This window comes from Xenopus tropicalis, chromosome 4 (assembly GCF_000004195.4).
Source record: "Xenopus tropicalis strain Nigerian chromosome 4, UCB_Xtro_10.0, whole genome shotgun sequence".
Lineage (NCBI taxonomy): Eukaryota > Metazoa > Chordata > Amphibia > Anura > Pipidae > Xenopus > Xenopus tropicalis.
Genome location: NC_030680.2, coordinates 98,095,437 through 98,107,380, shown reverse-complemented (window position 1 = coordinate 98,107,380; position 11,944 = coordinate 98,095,437). Strand labels below are relative to the sequence as shown.

The following is an 11,944-nucleotide window of genomic DNA, read 5'->3' as shown; positions in this document are numbered from 1 at the left end:
TCCCCAGCCCATCTCCTACCTTAAAATATTGTGGGAGTGGGGCAATGTGAGAGGGTCAGGAGGTGGTGGAGGGACTGGTCTCCCTGGGCCCCTTTAGAAGATTTTTTTTTGCAGGGGGGCCTGGAGCAGCCAAGTTATGCCACTGGATGGAACTAGAAATGATTTGTATAGGTTAATCTGAAACCCTAATTCAACCAACAGGGAAATACTGTAATATCACCTTTTATTTTGATGAGAAACTACCTGTCTTGGTGTACAACAAACAGTATCTCTAGAATATGCCCTTGAGACAGGAGTGACTCATGATGTCAAGATTTTTTTCTGAGAACCTCCAGCAAAACACAGTACAGAAACCTTAAAGGAACAGTAACATCAAAAAATTAAAGTGTTTTAAAGTAATTCAAATATAATGTGCTGTTGCTCTGCAAAAAACTGGTGTTTTTGCTACAGAAAAGCTACAATATAAATAAGCTGCTGTGTAGCCATGGGGGCAGCCATTTAAGCTGGAAAAAGGAGAAAAGGCACAGGTTACATAGCAGATAACTAGTAGATAAGCCCCATATAATGGGGGGTTCTGTTATCTGCTAAGTAACCTGTGCCTTTTCTCCTTTGAATGGCTGCCCCCATGGCTACACAGCAGCTAACTTATATAAACTATAGTAGTCTTTCTGAGGCAAACACACCAGTTGTAGCAATGCAGGGCAACAGTACATTATATTGTAATTACTTTTATACACTTTCATTTTTTGGTGTTACTGTTCCTTTAAGAGAACATGTCAGTTTTTAGTTGACAATAGGAATGTCATTAGAGTGTAGCAGTAGCTAAGGCCATAGAGCTGGCCAGTTTTACTCAGCCTCAGCAAGCAATGCTCCATATGTGCATATGCCTGTTTGGCCACCTTACAGCTCCATTCCCCGAGCGGATGGTGGGACTGCAGCTGCCTGGGGGGTAGGTAACTGTTTAAGCACTACCAGCATTTTACCAAACATCCCTTGCATAAATTTGTTCACAGATGCACAGCATATTAAGCCTGGCAAGACATTCTACTGTGCATGAGTGCATCCCAAATAAGGTAAGGCAATGTCAGCAGTGTTAGTTTTCCCATGGCCACTGCATGCTATTTTCTGCTAATAGCATATAGTATTAATTTTCCTTTATGCTGCCCACATTTAACCTCATTGGCTTGCACTTATAGCTGCACATGGAAACCCATGGTAAGTTCCAAGCCTGAGAGAAAAGCTGCCCACACAGATTAGTTTGGGAGTGAAGCCATCAGCAAACCCAATAACTGGGGCACAATGCAGTAAAACCACTAAGGTAGTGTAACCTTTATTAACAGGATGTCTTGAAGGCAGAAATCCAGTTACAAAACAGTTTCCTGCATCATTTGAAACCCTGGCAGGGGAGAAGGGACTAAAACCCTGATGTTAAACTTCACCACAACTTAGAATGCATAAACTACATAACCCACAACACATTGTACTGTGATGTTCCTTTCCTTATTGACATCATGTCAGAATGATGCAGGCTGAGGACAGTTTGACTGCTGGGTTTTGTTTTCAGCAGAACAGGGGCCAGGCTTCGGTAACTGTTCCAAAACCATATTACTACATGAATCATGAAAAGGCTGCATATTTTAGTTGATGAATATTGCAAAGATGCTTGAAATTATGTTCTTATAAAACATTAAGTTGAGTTTGGGTGGAATTCCCCTTTTAAATGTCATAAGATAATCTCTTGTAAGCAGCCTCTATTAATGGAAGTAAGGTGCACTTATCCCTTTACAAATTTATCATGTCAGTCCTTTCCAAAGTGAAGCTAATCTAAGGTGCCCATCACATTTGCACACAGGACAATTTAGTTGAGCAAAGTGACCTTGCCTGTATTTCCCCCAACTGTGAAAGCAGAGGCAAGTAATCTTTGACCTTGGTGGAATCCTTTGGTCTCACAATCTGAAAGGATAGTCTGGTAGTCCTCCTAGTGTCTCCTTGCCCACACTTTATATTGGCTCCCATTAAACCCTACATTTTCCTACACCATGTATAGAGGTTGGGCACAACTCTCCCCACCACCATTTGTACTGCATATATCCCTTCACCAGCACATTTTCCAAAAAACAGCAGCTTTCACCTGGCAGCTATTTCCCCTCACATGCCTTAATTCAGTGTTTTTCAACCTTTTTTGGGCAAAGGCACACTTGTTTCATGAAAAAAATCACTAGGCACACACCATTAGAAAATGTTAAAAAATTTAACTCTGCCCAGCAGCAGTGCCCCCCTAGTACACTGGTGCCCAGCAGCAGTGCCCCCCTAGTACACTGGTGCCAAGAGCAGTGCCCCCCTAGTACATTGGTGCCAAGAGCAGTGCCCCCCTAGTACATTGGTGCCCAGCAGCAGTGCCCCCCTAGTACATTGGTGCCAAGAGCCAGCCCCCCTAGTACATTGGTGCCCAGCAGCAGTGCCCCCATAAGTCAGTGCGCCCCATGGCCCCCCCTAATACATTGGTGCCCAGCAGCATTTTACTTCTGCTCTTCGGCGGCTTCAGCAGCATCTTCCCCCCGCCTCTGCACTTCTGCCTACACGCGACCGCACACAGGCCCTTTTATAACATTGCGCCCCATGCGTACTGACGTCACCTGTACACGCGGGGCGCAACCAATGACAGGGCCAGGATTTTATTAAAGGGGGCCCGAGCTACTAAGAAAAACTGTAGCATCGCCGGGCCCCCTTTGAAAGTAAAAATTGCGGCCCTGCCTACGGCACACCAGGCAACATCTCGCGTCACGGTTGAAAAACGCTGCCTTAATTGATATTTACATCTCCAAAGAGTGCATGTGCTCTGTAAAGTTCAATGAAGAATGCAGTATTACACAGGCAGAACTTACTTTGATAAAAAGCCCTTGGATTGAGCACTGTAATGGTTAAGCTGTGCTCAGAACAGGTAAGGAGGAGAAAAAAAAAATGCACGCTTCTCTAGCAGTGTACTGCCATCTCTTTATTGGCTGCTAGACTGGAGGGCATGTTTGGTAACCAGAGTTAAGAACCGAGCATGTTCACTAGCAAACATCCAATGTAAATTCCCGAGGGTGAGAGTCAAGTGGATTAGAGAAGGCATCCTACAGTGATTAAGGGGATGCTGTAGCCCAACTATTAAAGAATTCAAGAGGCTGTTTAGATTTTTTTGGGGGGGTTCCCTTAACCCCAATGTCATTTGCAAATGTAATAAGGGGACAGGAGACCAGGTACCACTGCAGCAAGTAATAACCAATACAGATGTAATTAAAGTGTAGTAAAGAATCCCAAGTCAGACAGCCAAGGGTTTTTGAATAAGACAATCTAGGAGTAAATTAAAAGCTCAAAAATTTTTTTTTTACTTGTTAAAAATGCTCTGCAAGATGGATGCTTTATTTGCAAACTCATGGGTTTTAAAGCAGTGCTATAGCTAGTTTTTAGCAGTACAGTCCCCAAGTTGCTCGATAGTGGTGCAGGATCATCAAGTGCAGAACTGCAAAGCCTGTAAGAAGGAAAGGTCTATAAATATTGGAAATTTACTAGTTATGTCCAGCATTTAGACTATGGAATCAGTGCTTTGTCTGTCATCTCAAGTTTCAGTGAGAGAGTTCAAAGTGATTGTCATCATTTACCAAAAATCAAAATCCCACTGCAAAAACAAAACAATGACTTACCCATTAAATAGTGGTTTTGCCTCACCTGGAGAGAGAAAATATGAATTAAAACACCAAAGTAAACCACCAATATGTGAAAAAGCCTGCAACTCAAGATACTTTATGAACTCCACTTAAAGGTTTGGATCAAACTGCTAGATGGTATGCTTTTACACCTACAAGTTAAAATTGAGCCAAGGAAACTACTCAGAAACAGGTTCCTGCCACAATAACTGTATAGGAATCTGAGTGACCTGAAATTGCCCACCTATATCTGTTAATGCAGGCTAAAAAGCTAAAAGTAGTATAACCTCAGAAAATGTGGAACGGTAAAATAAGTGTAATCAGTGTTTCAGTGTTTCATATGGCAGAATCATTTTCATCATTGGTTACAGCATTCACGGTTTTGAACTAGTATGGCTCATTGCAGAGCTACCTGCCGCATATGCAGTCAATAAGGGCCTCTAATACAAGGGTTAACTTCTTGAACATTCCCAATCCTCACACTGTAAGCCCTATAGGGCCAGGTACCTCCTTCCTCTTATCTCTAAGACTTGGCACTTTAAAGGTGGCCATACATAGGCAGGTTTAAAGTTGGCAGTTTGGGTCCTCTAGACAGATTCTGCAGCTTATCTGCCCGTGTATGGGGCCCTCCAACATGTCTCCCTGACCAATATCAGGGAAAAACTGCAATGCAATAATTTGGCCCTAGTGAAAAACTATTGCATTACCATGATAATGCCACCCAAGGCAAGCTCCAACTGCTAAGGAAATGCCACCCCCCAAAAAAAATTGGACCCGTCAATCAAAAAAACACATCTGACTGTACAGAAGTACAGAATTTGATCGTATTGAAGTTCAGTGTGACGCTTATTTAACATTTTTGAAATTGTACCCCTTTAAGCAATCATGGGGCACCAACTCAATTTGTACACTTGGTTTCCTTGGTGTATAAAAAAAAAAAAATTATAAAGTCACTTACTTTCCATATCCTCCAGAAGATGCCTGTTAAAATAGATTTATAGAATTAGTGGTCTCTCCAAAACATCAAGGTAACATTACATTTCTACCGTCTGTATCAGTGTGGGGTCAGGTTATCCTCAGAGGAGTCAGAGACCTGATTCAATAAATCATCCTTTACAGAACAGTTTTGCTATTACATCATTTAGGAACTAAGCATATAACAATTGATACAAGTTCTCAAAGTATCCCAATCTGACTTATCCTAGACATAGAAAACAGGCATTCAGACAGCATGTCACAGTTGTCAGGATCTAGCATAATTTATAAATGCAGAGGCCAGGCAGCTACTACTAGGCATGGTATGACGGCCCAACCAAGTGATCCGATGGGCAGAAGCAATAAAAGATTCAAATGACTGCCTGACATGCATTCCTTTAAATTTACAATAATTTGTAAATTTTAAACACAAACAGAAGACTACCAAGTTTGTCAAGAATTTTACCTCTAATAGTTGCCAGATATATGCCAAATACTCTGAAGACACCAATGCCTAAAAAAAAAAAAAAAAAAAAAAAAAAAAGGTATAAGATACTGCCATGTGCCAGAGTGTTTAGTACAACCGGTAACAGGTTAAAAGGAACAGTAACAATGGAAAAAAGTGCCATTTAGCCCTGTTTAGTTGAAGAGCTTCCCCCCCCCCCCACATGTCTACCAAAGCAGCTTTGTTCATATAAACTACAACATTGTGAGGCAAACATGTTTTTAAACAGTGCAGGCAAAAGTACGTATTGTAATTACTTTAATAGACTGGTGTTAATGTTCCTTCCTATTCACCGTCAAGGTAGCACTTAATGGCTATACAGGAGCAATGAAGATACATCAGATAGGAGCGAAAGACTGATCTTCACAAAAGGTCAGCTGAACTATGTTTTCATCACATGCATCTTGCTTTAGAGGCGTCCAGAGCATATTATGGAATTAGCATGCCACTTACCAGTGTCTTAGCTGCACCGCACCTATAAAAAAAAATAAAAAATCATTTGTAACTTACCACAGTTTATAAGTCAAGCAAAAGGCTGGTAGAGATTACTTTTCACCGGTTTCCTTCAAGTCTTAAGTCATACTTTGACTATCTGAATATGGAAGGCTAGCCATTTGATATATCAGATAGGAGCGAAAGATTGTTCACCATTGCTAGTCTGATGAACTATGCAGTCATCATTGTATTCAAAGTTCTAGCCTTCTAATTTCCACAAAAACCTATGTTTATAGGCTTACCTTTTTGCCAAGGCGTAATGTTCTGAACCAGAAGTCCACATCATAGTACATTCTCTGTAACTAAACAAAAAGGATGTCAAGATGAAATTACAAGCCAGCTTCATCGTTTACTTTTTCAGAGGAGACATGCATTGTATCAGTTTTAGCTTTTCTATCATGGGGTTCAGAGAGATTCCCATTGCAAAAACAAAAAATCATCACATACTGCAATGAAGGTATTCATGTTCTATAAAGTGTTACTTACATAGCAAGTGATTCCTTTATGCAATCTGGAGGAGAAAAAAAAAAAAAGGTAGTTTATAGAAAGATACTTTGTGCATATTTGCATTACATAGCATTCTTTGTCAGGAACTGCACCAAATTAAGAGTACATTTAAGCCTCAGTTTTACAAGCTGTCAGAAATCACACCTGTCCACTACTCTTTGAAGCATCACTGGCTTAAGTACTTTTACAAAGCAAGCTCAGTACATGTCTTGATACTTACTTAATAGGCTGTGACTGAAGCTGAACTGTAGCCACTCACTAAAGGAAAAAAATGCAGCATTAGGACATACAAGTGAGAAGGAAAACCTGGGTCAGAAGAAGTCTCAAGAGGCAGGTTTAAGCAGAGGTTCATGACTAAAGGTGCACTGCCAACCTTGACCCATTTTATTGAGCAGTAGTCAAAGATACCCATGCACTACAAAGAGCACAGCCTAATGTGTTGTGCCAGAAACCCAATGTTGCCCATTAGTAATTAGTTTTACCAGCCACATCATGGAGCTAGGAAACTACTAGAGACAGACAAATTTTTAGCTGGCTACCTCAGAAATGGAACGGTTAAGGATAATATCATCCTAATCATATGGCAGAATCATTTTCATCACAGGTCACCAACAGTCTTGTCTTTGTTTAAGAAAATGCCTAGGCTGCAATAGTAATTTGATCTTAAAGGAAAAGTAACACTAAAAAAAATTTAAGTATAAAAACCTATTCTACCCTGCACCAACTGCCCTATCCTGCAAACCACTTAGTATTTTAAATGCTTTAGTAGAAAAACCTACTAAAACTTGGCTTCCTGTCAATTGAACTACAGCGATACGGCAAAGGAAGGAGCAGCATCCACTATGCAATGATCAATTGATTGAGCCTAGCCCTACTCTTTCCTATACAGAAAGAAGGCTAGGCTTGATCAATCGATCGTCACAGTGGATGCTGCTACTTCCTTTGCCGTAGTTCAATTGACAGGAAGCAAAGTTTTAGCAGGTATTTTCTATTAAAGCATTTAAAATACTAAGTGGTTTGCAGGATAGGGCAGTTATTGGTGCAGGATAGAATAGCTTTTTTACTTAAAAAATGTTTTGTTACTTCTCCTTTAAGATGCAGGTTGCTTCTGTTCAGGCCACTGCAGATATTGACATGCATTTTCAGAAAGCAAAATTGGCATTGCTTTAGTAAGACAGATGGCTTTGCTTACAACACAAAAGCTTTACAAAAAGGTGCCAAGTTACTGCTTTGTTCAGATTAGTATTTACTATATTTGCATATTGCTGTTCTTAAAATACACTCACCAATATATCTAGGATAATGTATGGCCCTAGAATACAAAAAAAAAAAAAAGTCATAAGTTAGACTTCAACAGTGCAGATGTCCACTGCAATTTCAAATCTATTCACAGGGTCGAGTCAGTGTTTATACTCTGTCCACACATTGACTTCAGGTCAGACATTTGAGACATCATACAAACCCTGATCAGACCATTAGAGTTACAGGAAAACCAAACTCACTACAAATTCCATTACCCATAATTAGCTACTTCCTATTCACTATAGCAGGAAATTTGCCAATGCACTTAGGTCGCTAGGTAAATATCCCTTAGGAAAGCAAGCTACAATTACTGGAGATAACATAAGCATACTGTATATAAAACTTATGCAGTTGAGTAAAAATTAAAGCTGCTTGTTTTGATCAGCACAGGTTCATAAGAACCATCAAAACATCTTTTGCCATAGGACTTAAGATCTTAAGCCTTGAAAGTCATTACCTCTTCCAGTCCAACACTGCAGTGCTTCTGAGAAAAAAAAAAAAAAAAAAAGTCACATAACAATTCTCTGCCAGCAAGTTATAATATTTATAAAAACCCCAGCATCAGATAGAGCTAATTACAGACCTCCATGGAAATGTCAAGCCTGTTTATTTCATCATATTAAGAGGTTAGAACACTGATCTTTAGTAAATATTGCAAACATTTATTTGCACAAATTTGTCAAAAACTTGGCAGAAACAGGGGCCATAAGTGGGTATTTAGAAAAGATTCCATTTATGAATTTGTTTGCTGCTTTAAAGTTTGTTACACAAAGCAGTGTTGAATGCATCCATAATCACTTTAGTTTTATATTCATAGGAAGAATACAAATTTTTATCTTTGGATAGAAACCCCACAAATACCTGATGTGAAATAAGATTACTTATATTCTTGAATTTTCTTTAATGACTGGAAGTTGCCTAAAAACTAGTATTCTGTCAGCATGATAATGGTTAATGGTAATGCGGACTCAAGTCTTCAGCCATCTCAGTGTGGCTTGCAAGATCCGCTGCCACACTGTTGCTGACCAATGAAGATAAACCTATAGGTTAATTCTAAGTACTTACTACCTCCCAACAGCAGAAAAGTCCAGATGCCCAGTTAGTTATATTGTCAGTAGGCACCTGCCAATGACTGGCAATCAGTGTTTTCACCGTTTGTAACCATATGCTGCTTGGTGTTAAAGTTACTTACAAGGAAGCTTAACTTGTTCAAGCCTTCACATCTTTTCCACAGCTTTCTCCATGCACTGGCTGTAAAAAAAAAAAAAAAAAAAAAATTATATATATATATATATATATATATCTCATCTATTATCTAGATATATTAAGATTATTTCTGAGATACCCTTGAGAAAATCTGACACATCAGATAGGAGCGAAAGACAAGTTCATCAGGGTTCATCTGCTGAACTATGTGTTCATCATTTGTGTCAAACAATACCACAACTGGATAAAATATGCAAACTTCTCATATCCCTACAGTTATAAACTCTTGTTTAAGCCCCCCCAAGTAGGTCACGGTCACATAGGTTTATGAGGCACAATATGGACACTGCATTTAATAGGTTTCTTATTAAAATGTGGCAAAATGCTGAACTTTATTTTTTGTAACTAGAATTGCAGATTAAGACAAACCTGTTCACTGGGCTGCTGGTCTGCTTGTGTAGTATATCCCAATGCATTCTAAGAAAAGGAGAGAAGTGTTAGAACCAAGAACTCTAAGACAAACGGTTATATATTCTCAGCTGTACTGATTCAGTGTAAAGAGTTCCCTCATTATTGTTCAGAGAGATTCCCATTGATATTTCCAAATCATCATACACAGCACAGGAAGAAAACAAGCACAACTGCAAGTACCAGCACTAATCACAAAAATCCGAGATAGTGGCTTCAATAACTAAACAAAACACTGCAATATTTAGCATCTATCCTAACATCAGCCCTATAACCATTTTACCTGCAGAGACTATCCTAGGCCCGCAAAATTATATTTTAGAAACTAAGATTTTATCAAGGGCCCTCTATTGATTGTATTTTTGCATGTACATAATCTATGTTCAGTGATTACACCCACTTACTTTACAGCACTGCAAAATATGTTGCAGCTTTATAAATGTTAGTAGCCCAAATCCAATCTGAACTGACAAAGTAACCCTGCAATCAGTTACATACCTTAGAGTCGTCTCATGACACCGCAGTTACTAAGCATGTCAGCACCTGAGGGAAAGAAGTAATGTTTAAGACAATGCTACAGTAACCAAAATTAACACTATAATAAATAGACTACTAATGCCTCAGATACATAAAAGGTGGTTTGCACTCTCATCACTCCTGCAGTCAAGAGTAGCAAATAAGAATCATCATTGTGGCATGTACTTGTGCTGTAGTGATTAGTGGTATCTAAGGGGCCTATCATTTTCAGGTATGGTGCAAATTCCCACCTAGATTGCTTAGCCAAATGTATTGCTTAATAAGCACACACTTCTCCATACAGTTGCATGAACTGTGATTTTTCACATTTAGTGTACATTTGTTAATCACACTATTAAGCTACCCAGCCACAAATATTAATGATATTTTACTCTGTTATACAGTTGGGACATTTAATCAGTTTCTTCCTGCATAAGAACAAAACCCATTGTGCCAGTTTTCAAACAAGTCTTGTACATCTAATTGAGAAGAATCCCACTATTATTTTACCATTAAATGAAGAAAGGTCAGCAATCTAAAGGCATAACACTTTGATGTTTGGGTGGTCAACTTTATAAGCTACATAAAAAGCTCTTAGCACTTAAGATTTAGTTCCACACACACAGGCTATACACCACCACTTCATGAACAGAAAAACAATGTGTTTTCATCCTCTCATCCCAGTGGTATGGGCAGTGGAAGATAATAATTACTGGCTGAGAATATACCCGCCATGTGTATGAGCTACAAATCTCAAATTTCCAGGAGAACTTACATTTTCTGACAGGCATTCTGTTGTGGCCCGACAAGCCTAGAAATCAAAGAGAGAAGAGTTATACCACATAAATATATTCAGCGACAGGGTGCAAAGTAAATAGTTAAAAGCAAGATGGAGTTGTTGGTATGGGCATGAAGAGTGCAGCAAAATATAGAGCAAAGCACTAAAAAGGGACGGGATTTAAAGAAATACAAGGAATGCACCCAACCCAGGGTTCTGCCTTTCAGCAGGATTTGGCTGCAATTAATCAGAAGCATTACAATCGTGCGACTTTTCAACATATTAAGATACAGAAATTTATTTATTTATTTTTTATCAGCGCACTACAGGTGCGTTTCTCTTTGCGCCTTCAATGAGCAGGGAAAGCCGCCAGTAACCCAGGGCACAAGGCTCTGCCAGAGGACATGGCCTGATCAGAGACGTTGGTAATCATCACTGCTCTCAGATGTCCCTACCAACATAATTTTCATCATTCTCAGGCATGCCGACACGCTGGAGCATGTTGCAAAAATACACCCTGCTGCTGGGATTCACGTCAGGGAAAGACGGAAAGCCACACACCCAAATGGAGCCCCCAGGCACACTTTAAAGCAATAGCGCATAGATATAATACAGTTATAGAGCCTAAAGCTTTCCGTAATGGAAGCCGCAGCACGTTATCGTAGGCCAAGTAGACAGTACAAGGCTCCATACAAGCGTATGAGAGCGCAGGCTTAGAAAGGCACGTCTGCACAATCCTGCTCCATCCGCTACCTAGCACGGCCGCACAAGCACAAACACATAAAACATCGAAACACTACTGCTTTATGTCTGTAAGCAGCTAAATATGGAGCAGAACATGAGATGCGAAAGGCCTAAACCAAATACTAACTCACCGTACTCCCATGGAACCCCATCTGCGACGGCGCACAAAGAGAAGCAAGAAGGCGACAGTCCGAACATTATATACCCTAATCACCGGAAATCGCTTTGCAACTATGGCTCGCCCACAGGAAACTATTCTCTTGCAACGCACTCATCCTCACGCATGCGCATGTTTAGCTATGGGAAGCCAGTGCTGTAGTAGCGCAAGTATTAGGTGTCATGGAAGGCGATAGCTGCTGTTCCCTGACTTAACGAAGTGCTGTTACTCATAACAAAAATATACAAGCGAGAGGCGCTTCTGCATAAACGCAGTTTATTGGCATTATTTCAGATTTTTGGAATAAAAAAAATAAAAAATCGCATTATACAAGGGGGGTTTGTGAAATGCTTCTATTAGAGCTGAGGTATTATCAGTATCATTCGCCATAGCGTTTCTGTAGAATTATAGGACGTGTTTTAAGTGTAGGTACTCTCCCCAAAAATCGCACCATAGCTGGTGTTTAGGCTGGCCCCCTAAGGAGGTTTGCAAACTACTGGGTTAAATAAAAATCTGTGTTTGGCTTTATACATAGAGGGTTCTGCCCCTCTGCTGTAATGTAAAGCTCAAATAAATAAAGCTGGCCATACATGTTCTGATAA

The 11,944-nt window shown here is 39.8% G+C and overlaps 1 long non-coding RNA gene and 9 other non-coding genes across 11 annotated transcripts; all 10 read right to left on the bottom strand.

The window, feature by feature from the left end:
- Positions 1-3,343: 3,343 nt before the first annotated feature.
- On the bottom strand, positions 3,344-11,391 carry LOC116410428. Of its 2 annotated transcripts, none has more exons than XR_004222394.1 (15): positions 11,317-11,391; positions 10,439-10,474; positions 9,646-9,690; positions 9,109-9,156; positions 8,666-8,724; positions 7,931-7,957; positions 7,458-7,483; positions 6,392-6,429; positions 6,151-6,175; positions 5,907-5,966; positions 5,623-5,644; positions 5,131-5,178; positions 4,648-4,670; positions 3,687-3,711; positions 3,344-3,514 (listed from the first exon to the last, which is right to left on the bottom strand). It is a non-coding gene; the product is annotated as an uncharacterized LOC116410428 (long non-coding RNA). The 2 variants fall into 2 exon arrangements; XR_004222395.1 differs by having other exon boundaries at positions 5,907-5,960.
- LOC116410645 lies at positions 3,974-4,056 on the bottom strand. The gene has a single exon (XR_004222559.1). It is a non-coding gene; the product is annotated as a small nucleolar RNA SNORD47 (small nucleolar RNA).
- On the bottom strand, positions 5,500-5,575 carry LOC116410648. The gene has a single exon (XR_004222562.1). It is a non-coding gene; the product is annotated as a small nucleolar RNA snR60/Z15/Z230/Z193/J17 (small nucleolar RNA).
- LOC116410650 lies at positions 5,784-5,858 on the bottom strand. Its single transcript, XR_004222564.1, has one exon. It is a non-coding gene; the product is annotated as a small nucleolar RNA snR60/Z15/Z230/Z193/J17 (small nucleolar RNA).
- Positions 6,283-6,346, bottom strand: LOC116410666. The gene has a single exon (XR_004222579.1). It is a non-coding gene; the product is annotated as a small nucleolar RNA SNORD75 (small nucleolar RNA).
- Positions 6,708-6,778, bottom strand: LOC116410646. The gene has a single exon (XR_004222560.1). It is a non-coding gene; the product is annotated as a small nucleolar RNA SNORD47 (small nucleolar RNA).
- LOC116410664 lies at positions 7,568-7,631 on the bottom strand. The gene has a single exon (XR_004222577.1). It is a non-coding gene; the product is annotated as a small nucleolar RNA SNORD78 (small nucleolar RNA).
- On the bottom strand, positions 8,831-8,907 carry LOC116410649. Its single transcript, XR_004222563.1, has one exon. It is a non-coding gene; the product is annotated as a small nucleolar RNA snR60/Z15/Z230/Z193/J17 (small nucleolar RNA).
- LOC116410634 lies at positions 9,222-9,300 on the bottom strand. Its single transcript, XR_004222549.1, has one exon. It is a non-coding gene; the product is annotated as a small nucleolar RNA SNORD79 (small nucleolar RNA).
- LOC116410647 lies at positions 10,845-10,925 on the bottom strand. Its single transcript, XR_004222561.1, has one exon. It is a non-coding gene; the product is annotated as a small nucleolar RNA SNORD74 (small nucleolar RNA).
- Positions 11,392-11,944: the final 553 nt, after the last annotated feature.